This window comes from Pristis pectinata, chromosome 41 (genome assembly GCF_009764475.1).
Source record: "Pristis pectinata isolate sPriPec2 chromosome 41, sPriPec2.1.pri, whole genome shotgun sequence".
NCBI lineage: Eukaryota > Metazoa > Chordata > Chondrichthyes > Rhinopristiformes > Pristidae > Pristis > Pristis pectinata.
The window spans coordinates 4,775,692-4,786,459 of record NC_067444.1 but is presented as its reverse complement, the minus strand read 5'-3'; positions in this window follow the sequence as shown (position 1 = coordinate 4,786,459).

Below are 10,768 nucleotides of genomic sequence, written 5' to 3'. Positions count from 1 at the left end.
GGAAGACATATGTTTCCAGATCATTTTGTTAGGGAAGTAAGGACCGAGCAGTTTGTTTCAAACTGAGTTTGGTCCAATGGAAAGCAGGTTCGATTGATGTTCTAGCAGTTCTGGTGGTCCTACAGAGCGATTACAACGTGATAGCGTTTTGTATTAAAATATTTACTGAGGGTTAAATTCAAAAGTGGAGACATAAATCTCATCTAAAGCTGTTTACATGCAGGAGATTGTATAAATCGTCATGGCTACAGGATGACAGGATGGGAACCTGAAAGGGGAATCGGAAGGGAGAGAAGGAAAGTCAAAATCAGACATGTAGTAAGCAAAACATATTGGCTGAGAACACCGAGATAGGCAGCTAAGTGTGTCAGAGTACAAAACCAGGTGTCAGAGTAAGGAAACTAAATGGTCAGAATTGTAGAGACTAATTGTTATAAAATAACATAACATAATATTATGTTATGTGATCATTAATTGTTGAAATACAATGTTGGAAAGTGTATGGTCATGCGCATTGGTAGAAGGAATAAACGGGCAGACTATTTAAATGGAGAGTAAAATTCAAAATTCAGAGATGCAAAGGGACTTTGGAGTCCTCGTGTAGGATACCCTAAAAGTTAACCTCCAGGTTGAGTCGGTGGTGAAGAAAGCGAATGCAATGTTGGCATTCATTTCTAGAGGAATAGAACATGAGCAAGGATGTGATGTTGAGGCTCTATAAGGCATGAGTGAGACCTCAGAGTACCGCGTGCAGTTTTGGACTCCTTATTTAAGGAAGGATGTGCTGACGTTCCAGAGGGTTCTGAGAAGAGTCAGTGGATTGATTCCAGGAATGAGAGGGTTAACATATGGGGAACGTTTGACTGCTTTTGGGCTGTACTTGGAGTTCAGAAGAATGAGGGGGGACCTCATAGAAACATTTCGAATGTTGAAAGGCCTGGACAGAGTAGATGTGGCAAAGTTGTTTCCCATAGTAGGGGAATCCAGTAACAAGAGGGCACGTCTTCAGTATTTAAGGGCGCCCATTCAGAACAGATGCGGAGAAATTTCTTCAGAAAGAGAGTGGTGAATCTGTGGAATTTGTCACCACGGGCTGTTGTGGAGGGAAATTCATTAGGTGTATTTAAGGCAGAGATTGATAGGTATCCGAGTAGTCAGGGCATCAAAGGTTATGGTGAGAAGGCGGGAGAGTGGGGCTAAGTGGGATAATGGATCAGCTCATGATAGAATGGCGGAGCAGAATCGAATAGCCGACCTCTGCCCCTTATGGTATTATGGTCTATTTGTAAATTCACGTTACGTCTGCCAGAAAATGCACATTACATCTGCCAGAAGGTGAAACACGCGAACATTTGGACCAGGAGAAGGTGCAGATCACTCAGGACGTTCAGCCTGCTCTGCCATTCTGAGATCCAGCATGCTCACTCCGTCAACAATCTTGAAGATGATTAATTTATTCCGTTCAGCTAAATTTTGATAAAGTCTGCGACTGACAAGAGGCCCGAACACTCATCACGGCCTGCCAACCCGATATGGGCCTGATTGTTGCAGGTTTTCATTTTATTTTTCCAACTGGTCTCAGACGGCCATTCTAGTGGTCATATCCTCGGGGGAAAAATCAACGGCTGAATCAAACATGACATCTCTTTAATGCATCCATGTTGACCCTACCAAACATACCATTTTCACCCATGCGTATCATTGTTGATCCTTGACTCTCAATGGCAGAAAAAGGATCAACGTCTTGAGTGTACTGCCCTTCTACTTACTGAAATACTGATACGTTCGTATGTTTCACTGGCAGGCGTAGCGTGCATTTTGATCCTAGCATTTTCCTAACTATTGACGTCAGGTAAAGTGACCACTGGAAATGATCCGCAACTCAATTCTTCAACGTCCCGGATATTATATTCCCAACTGTCCGACTATGGACATCCTTTGTTAACCACACGAACCCACCTCCTTTGTCATTCAGTTGTCCCTGGAATACTTATACCCTAGCATTGAGCAGTTTACAGTAGTATACTTCTGTACTGGAGATGGCATGTTTACCGCTGAGACAAATTTGTGCCGTTGCCATGGATGGAAAATTCCCTCAGGTAACCAAAAGAAAGCTGCCATAAATGGGTAAATGTAGCATTCGATGTCGTGGGGCTTCAAATGTTTTCAATTTCTACAAGGGAAGCGGCTGAAGGCAAAGGAAATCTGTCTGCCAGTTTTGAAAATGGCTCAAAGGTAAATCAGAATTAAATTGATGACAATGAGAGAAGAGAAATCAACAAAACTGCAGTCATAGGAACTATACAGAGCAATGCTGGAAATCCGCATCTGGAACCAGAGGAAAAAGAAAATTCTTCTGGTCCAATAGTTGTCCGCATCTCTCTCGCCTGAGATGGGGTATGAACTGCTGAGTATTTGCAGCCTTCATGTTTCTTTTATTTTAACTTGTAAAGGGATAGGGATGTCTTGAGTTGGTGGGCGATGGTCGGGCCACTGGAGGCTAATGCGGTAAAATATTAAATGTCATTATTTTATTTTAAATTAAATGTTATATTTTATAATTTTATTTACAAAGTGGTAACAGACCCTTCCGGCCCAACAAGTTGCTCCGCCCATTTTAAACCCAAATTTAAAAGTTTTTGGAATGTGGGAGGAAACCGGAGCACCCGGAGGAAACCCAAGCAGACACGGGAGAACGTAGAAGCTCCTTACAGCGACGGGAATCGAACCCCGATCGCTGGCGCTGTAATAGTGTCGCGCTAACGGCTACGCTACCGTGCCGCCCCATTACTACATCAAAAATGAAAAAGAAGCATATCAGCTTAATAACATGAATTTGCCGACGCCCTAGGCGATCTGTGTTTGCAACGGCACATTTCACGAAATGTCAGTGCGCAAGTTAGAGGTAGTTGCAATAGAAAACCCTAATAATGCTTTTACTTATTGCTAAGAGAATCGAAAAGGAAGTCGACAGATTATACTTTAATTATGTAGGTCTGTTGTGAGACAAAGTGGAATATTGAGCAGGGAATTGTTTCTATGATGCATGGAAATTTGTGAATATATTCAACATTCATTGGTTTATCAGAGCTACTATTGGTATTAAAGAAGTTGAAGTAGGCAATATTTACGTCCGCTGGAGTCCAGAAGAGTAAGTTGGAAGAGGGGTCACTGGATTGAAAGATACGAGATACTAGAGGCACGTTCCAAGGTCCATGACGGGCGGATATTTCCTCGTGTTAGAAATATTTATCGGCACGTTAGTCCCAGCCGCCGTCCATCCCCATATAGACATGTGAATTAGGAGCAAATATAAAGCTATTCGGATTCTACTTCAATTCGCCCCTGTTGATGGGAGCAATCGGTCAGTTTTTGCACTTTAAAATGAAGTTCCGCCATTTGAGGTAATCATTAATAATTTTTAAGGGAGAGGTGGTTAGATGCCGGAGGAAGGGCTGAATTCGAGGAACAGGTTGGAGACACTGAGTGGTCACCATGTGCGGCTGTAAACATAGGTCTGGTAGAAATCCCCCAAGGAGTCGAATATTTCTAATCGCAGAGAAATGTATTGTACGAACTTGGAATGTCAGGATGCAGGATGATCCACAATAGCCAATAAAAATGAGAAACAGTCATTAAGGGACTATTTGTGCCCTTCAAAATCTGTCAATCAAAGGCAAAGGGAGACGCCTGGTTGCAGTGCAAATTCAATCTTGTGCACATTTTCATAAATGAACGTGCGTCCAATCTGACGTTCTGAATTTCAGCTTTAATACTGTGCAATGTTATGAAATGAGCGTGAAAAGTCGGAAATGTCACGAACATTTGTGTTTAAAAATATAAATGAAGAGCTGAACTGGCACTGCTGTGCTGTTTGGCGAAAGGAAATGGTCTCCGCCCACTGTGCAGATGTCTAAGCCAGTGTCGCCTTCAGCTACAGAAGGCAGCTTGAGTGGACTTCAAACACATTCTCAGAACGGAAGTCTGTCTGAACATTTTCAGCAGAGATGTTTACAAAGATTCAGAAAATACACAGGTATATAGATTATGTTTGACTCCAAGGTCCAAACAAATCTGTCAAAATGACAGCTCTCCATTGTGTGGCAGTGGCTGAATTAAAGAAAGCAGAATTTAGTCCTGAATGCAAAGGATTCTTCTCAGAAAAAATAACCAAATGTATATTATTCACCCTTTGCCTCAGCCATTTACTTGCATAACTAGTCTTTGCCCATTTATACGAAAATGGTATGATATAAGAGAGACTTTGTACCCTACTACCACCTTATGGACAACAGGCAGTTTCTGAACTGGGTCTTTTGTTCTTTCCAGCCCCTGAACCTCGTATTTCGCTTCTGAGATGCAGGATTTAGTTCGGACCTGAAACAATTATCTCAATATATTTGGAAATATCGAAGACGAAACTTAGTAAGCATTTGGAGAGAGGAAATTGGGCAGGGATTAGAAACGTTTGTGAAAAAGTGCTCAGTGACAACAACAGATTCATTTAATGCATGGGAAAAACTGTCACAAAGTCAAAGCGCAACCTATCTGCTGCATCTTGTACTGTGCACACTTTCAATGTTGCAGCTTCTTCTTAATCATTTGGTGGGAAAATTACAGGAGAAGATTCTTCCAGATAAAATTTATTGGCATTTGGAGAAGCATAGGCTGATTAGGGGACAGTCAGCATAGCTTGGTGAGGGGCAGGTCGTGCCTCACGCGCCTGATTGAAATCTATGAGAATGCGACAAAGCACGTTGATGAAGGTTGATCAATAAATGTGGCGTACATGGACTTCAGTAAGGCGTTCCATAGGGTTCCTCATGGTAGGCTCAGTCAGAAAGGCAGGAGGCAGGGAAACTTGGCGCTGAGGTAGGAATCAATGGTTGAGAGCTTCAAGTCGAGAGGGTTGAGAGCTTCAAGTTCCTGGTTGTGAACATCACCAACAGCCTGTCCTGGACAAACCACGGAGATGCCACGATAAGAAAGCTCACCAGCGCCTCTACTTAGGAGGCTGAAGACATTTGGTTTGTCCCCTTTGACTCTCACCAACTTTTACCGATGCACCATATAAAGCATCCTATCGGGATGTATCACGGCCTGGTACGGCAACTGCTCTGCCCAAGACCGGAAGAAACTGCAGAGAGTTGTGGAAACAGCCCAGCCATCACGGACACCAGCCTCCCCTCCTTGGACTCTTTACCTCTCGTTGTCTTGGTGAAACAGTCAGCATAATCAAAGACCCCATCCACCCGGGACATTCTCTCTCCGCTCCTCTTCCATCACGTAGAATATACAGGAGCCTGAGGGCACGTACCACTAGACTTAAGGACAGCTTCTATCTCACTGTGATAAGACCATTGAACGGTTCCCTTGTACAATGAGATGGACTATGACCTCAGGATCTACTTGTTGTGATATTGCACGTTGTTGCACTGCACTTTCTCTGTAGCTGTGACACTTTACTCTGTACTGTTACTATTTTTACCTGTAATAAATCAATGCACTTTGTCCTAACAATGTAACTGCACTGTGTAATGATTTGACCTGTGCAATCTGTTTATAAGACAAGCTGTTTACTGTAGCTCGGTACAGGTGACGATACAAATCAATACCAATACTTGGCTGTGTGGATTCAAAATTTGCTCGCCCACCGAAGAAAGAGGGTGGTGGTAGATGTAGCGTATGGTACCCGGCAGATCGATGAACAGTGGTGACCGCGCCTGTCGATAGGTTTGTTACGAAGGCGAATGGTGTATTGGTTTTCATTAGTAGGGGTATTGCGTTCAAGAGCAGCGAGGTAATGTTGCAGCTCTATAGAACTCTAGTTAGACCACACTGGGAGTATTGTGATCATTTCTGGTCGCTTCATCATGGGTAGGATGTGGAAATATTGAGTGAATGCAGAGGATATTTAACAACATACCGCCTGGACTGAAGGTTGAGTGAGTAAGACCTTTTCACTTTGGAGAGGAGGACGACGAGAGGTGACCTGATAGAAGTGTACAAGATAAAAATAAGCATGTAGCGAGTGGACAGTCACAGACATTTTCCCAGGTCGAAAATATCTAACACAAGGGCGATAATTTAAGTTGATTGGAGGAAGGTATAAGGGGCATGTCAGAGGTAAGTATTTTATCCCTAGAGTGGTGGGTGTGTGGAACGCATTTCTGGGAAAGGTTGTGGGGGAAGATACATTTAGTGACATTTAAGAGACCCTTATGTAGCCACATGAATAATAGAAAAATGGAGGGTTATGTGGCAGGGAGGGGTTAGATCTTAAAACAGGAAAAAATATCGGCACAACATCGTTGGCCATAAATCCTGTAACGCGTTGTAATGTCCTCTGAAGCATTCTGGTGGCACTGTCCCATGGAATGGATGGAACTTTAACGACAGGAATCATGACAAACACACTGCTGTGTCGAGATGAAAATCACGAGCAGCATTAGGAACTGATGCACTCTGTTTCTTAAAGGATGCCAGTCTCCCTGCGCAGTGCAGATCTTTATATGTGTGATGTGCTCGACTCGAGAAGACAAAATGAGGACGTGCTCATGAAATACATTCTGATTTCTCAGCATTGACTGAAAATTTCGATCATTTCTTTGCACAGATTTATCGAGTATCATTATTATGCTTCAATTTACACAGAAAATGACAGAATAAGAAAGAGATCAAAGTAATAAAGGGAACTGACTACTTCCGAAAGACTGAGGGAGTTTGGAGTCGTAGCAGAAGACCGCCGTTTTAACCGAAAGAAAAGTTAAATTAAGGGAATTACAACCTAAGCTCACAAGATCTAGATTCACTCAGAAAACAACAGCTGAAAAAATGCATAAAACATCGACTGCCTGTGGATAGCATCCTTCGCCCCTTACCATTCCATGTTCTTTGAGTTCTCTGTCTTGCATATTTTATGTTTTCACCACACCTGAATGTGTGAGAATTTTACCAACGTTTAATTAACATCTTTAACTGAATATTTCTTTCGATTTCGCAACAAGAGATTATTCAGGGACTTCGGGATGTAGTGAAAGTAATACTTGCCATTCGCACTAGTAATTGAAAGAATTGGAAATGTATTGCTAAAATAATTAAATGCATCTATGTTTTTTAAAATATTCTTAGATAGCGTTAAAATACCATTACACGATTGATCAGACTCATACTTTGATAAAACTCCACCAAAACATTGTTGATTAATCTACTGATAGGCTGTTTTCACTGAACTACGATCGGTCATATTAGGAAGATTTGTTCTCACTTACGCTTCCGAGTACGGCGAGTTGCAACCACTAAACACATCCATCCAGATAAAAAAAAGTGTATCACGACTCACCGAACAGGAGAAACAAAGCGACGGTATTCATGGTCTATTGCGTTCTTCATATACACATGGGGCTGTGGGGAAGAGCGACTGATACTAATTCTCTGATCAGGAAGTGTTGAGAACATTAGTGCAGAAGGGGACGGGTTTGAGGCGGTCACATGACAACGCAGTCAATGCTACATCACTAAATATTCAATGATTTGAATGCAAACTTATTGACCGTTATGAACATCAGCAGGTTGGCATCTGAACACTGTTTGTGAACATCTCAGCTGAGGTTAATCCAGAACAAAGTGGAATCTCAGTGCATATTTCACTTAAAAGTATTTTTTTTCCAGGAAGAATAATCACCAGAATTTCAAAAATGTGTACGCAATCTAATAAGAAATACTAAAAAAATACAAATGCATAGTTTCGAAAATATGGAAATACTGCATCGTTTATCAAGCTGGCAAAGTAAGTCTAATACTATATATGGCCAGAAGGCGGAGTCCACCAAGCAAATCTGAGGACTGTGGAAGTATGCGTTGTAGAATTATTTAGCGTTGTTTGGAATCAAGTTTAATGCATTGGATGGATGTGAATATGCGGTTAATAGCTCTGCAAAATAACAGCAAGGTGAGGGTGGTGGTTACAAAGAAAAAATATGACAATGAATATTGGGAAGGAAAATGGAAACTGCATTTTGGACCAAAGGTTGAATTAAACTAGCTGTCATGTTTTAAAAGAAGATGATAATGCAGGCAGGTTGGTGTGCCTGTCTCCAGAGATTTAAAGAAAGAATAGCGGGTGTTTTGCAAACATAAGCATGAACATTGTGCACCGTGAAATAAAATGATTGTGTACATTTTACAAATATAGTCAGGTCCCATGCATTGAAGTAAAATAAAATTCATGAAGATTATCTTTACACTGAGATGTCATAAGAATCTGATTACCTTAAAAAAGCGAAAAGAGATAATTGAATTTTGAGGTCATAGATAATGCACACCAAAATCTTCATGGATTAAAATTTATAAAATTCTAAAGATGAATTCCAACAGATATTTATTCAGTCTTTCTGCAATGAAAGGATACTACCAATCAGCAGCGCAAAAATAAAATCAAGCAGAATAGAATTGACGAGTTTAGTTGGAGGGGGTATCCAGAACACACAAAAGCAGTACTGGATCAGCAGAGTGGAAAGTATAGATTGGAGCAATTCACCGCAGGTGAATAGCATGAAGTTGATCCCTGACAAATGGAACAATACAGTGCACGGGAAGTTCTGTTGAAGGATATTGAATAACGTAGCAGTTTTTCTGGGAATGTTCCGATCTCAGCTCACTTTCGATCTCCCGCACCGTCAGATGTATCCTTCTGTTTCCCTTGTCGTCGAGGGATGTGCACGTCACCGACAATGCAGACATTTCCTTTGGGACTGAACAATGAAGAAAAGAACCGGATTCCTATCAATGGTAAAGATACGTTTTTACGCATGAATAGTAAGGGTACATTTCCAGGATCTGATCTCACTGACAGAATTAGAAGAATTGATTCGTAGTCTGGAGGTAACATAGAACTGTACACAATTACTAAGACGAAGATCTTGCCAATTTAGCATATTGCAGAAACGTTGAGATTAAATGACCTTCTGTGTATCATGACCAGCAGGTGAAGCCCGCCAAATAGAACAAATGGGAACCCAGGTAAAGGAGGGAAACATTGGAAGCGACTGCGACTATTTGGGGTCTCACTATTGCTCAAAATTAGTGAACCGCTCTTTCAAGCTTTACCAACTTTCGTCAAATTTCAGACTCCAACTGTTACGGCGTGGTCGTCATTCATGTGCCTGGATCAACAGTCTGAAACTGGATCGGTTTATCCAGTTGTTGAACCTTGCCATGCCCTCCGCCTTATGCGGCGTTATTCCACGGTGTTCCTTGCGCTGGTGGTTCTGAAGAGAAATACATGTTTCGAAGTATCTCTTTAGGAGATAGGAATGATGCCTTTAAGTGCAGTGTTATTTTTGCAATTGGGTCTACTCTGCCTCAAAATCTGTTTGATATTGATTCACTAGTTCGTTCGAAAAGACTGAAAATGGAATAATTCAAAACGATGTAAGTAATGAGGATACGAAACAAGGAAAGGATACGTCGTCTTAACTGTGTTTCGCTGCACTAAATGTATAGTTCACCCTGCATGCTGAAGTCTGTGTTTCTGCATTACTTCCTCAACCTGGAGAACTGACGTACTTGCAAATTGACTTTGAAGTTGAAGGAACGTCAGGTGTGCGTTTGAAAACGAAGCTTTAAGAATACTGTTGAAATGTGCATGAGAAAGAGCGTGTGCGAGTATGTTTGTACCTGGGTGATGTTGACCATTATCAATGGTCGCAGTGCCAACTTGTGAATTATGAAGAATAGGAAGAGGATGCTGAGAAATTGCAGTAAAGTTCAGGTCAGGGAGGTCTACTACTTGAAGGCAACGCGTTCAACCTTGAGAAATGCTAATGTACAGACAGGAGAAGAAAATCACGGAAGAAGCACCCACAAATAGATTCAGCAGAATGTAAATTCTCTGTCTCCATTGTCTTTACAATCCTGCAAGAAAGTCTGAAACGAGAAGGGACTATTAGCGGAGAAGGTGGCCCGCAGTGGTCACTGTCTTCCTGCTGTGGATGTTGGATCATTAGCATTGCTGAAAGATCAGGAAGAAGTGAAATTCTCGTGATTTTTTTTACCAGTGACCTCGACATGAAGGAACCGAGTCGGAGCCCTTCTCATTATTGGACTCGTTTCTATGTTTATGACTTCTGCATTTCAGCCGCAGACGGGGCTCTTGTTATAACAACACATCCACATTTCCCTTGTAAAAAAAAAATGTCGTGCGGTGCACATCCTTGGGACTGACAATCTTCAGACTGCGTTTGACAACCCGAGAGGCAAACATTTATTTTGCTTTCAAACACAGGTGAATGCACGGAGTGTTTGCAGCAAATGCAAATGAACCACTTGGGTTACGAGTAAGAACAGCTGGAGGAACTCAGCTGGTCGAGCAGCATCTGTGGAGAAAAAGCGATAGTCGACATTTCGGATCGTGAACCCGGGCATTTGATTCAGATGCATGACCTGTTCTGAAAGGGTAATATTGGAATCACTGGTCGTAATAAAGGGAGAAGAGTGCGTTGTGGGCGTAAATCCTGTGTTTATGCCATAAAGCCTTTGTCTCTGAACTGAGCTGTGACAACAAAGGCTTTAAGCGGAAACGTGGTTTTAGTTCAGAGCCACATCACCACTGATGGGGAGAAAATTCACCTGCTTGCGGGCTGCATCAGCAGCAAGATTGTGTTTCAACACATCCGTTGCAAAAAAAAAATCCCCACCCATTTCACTGTTTTTGACAGAAAATAACTTGTTTTCCTTTTCACAAAGTATGCTTCCAGATATACCGGTA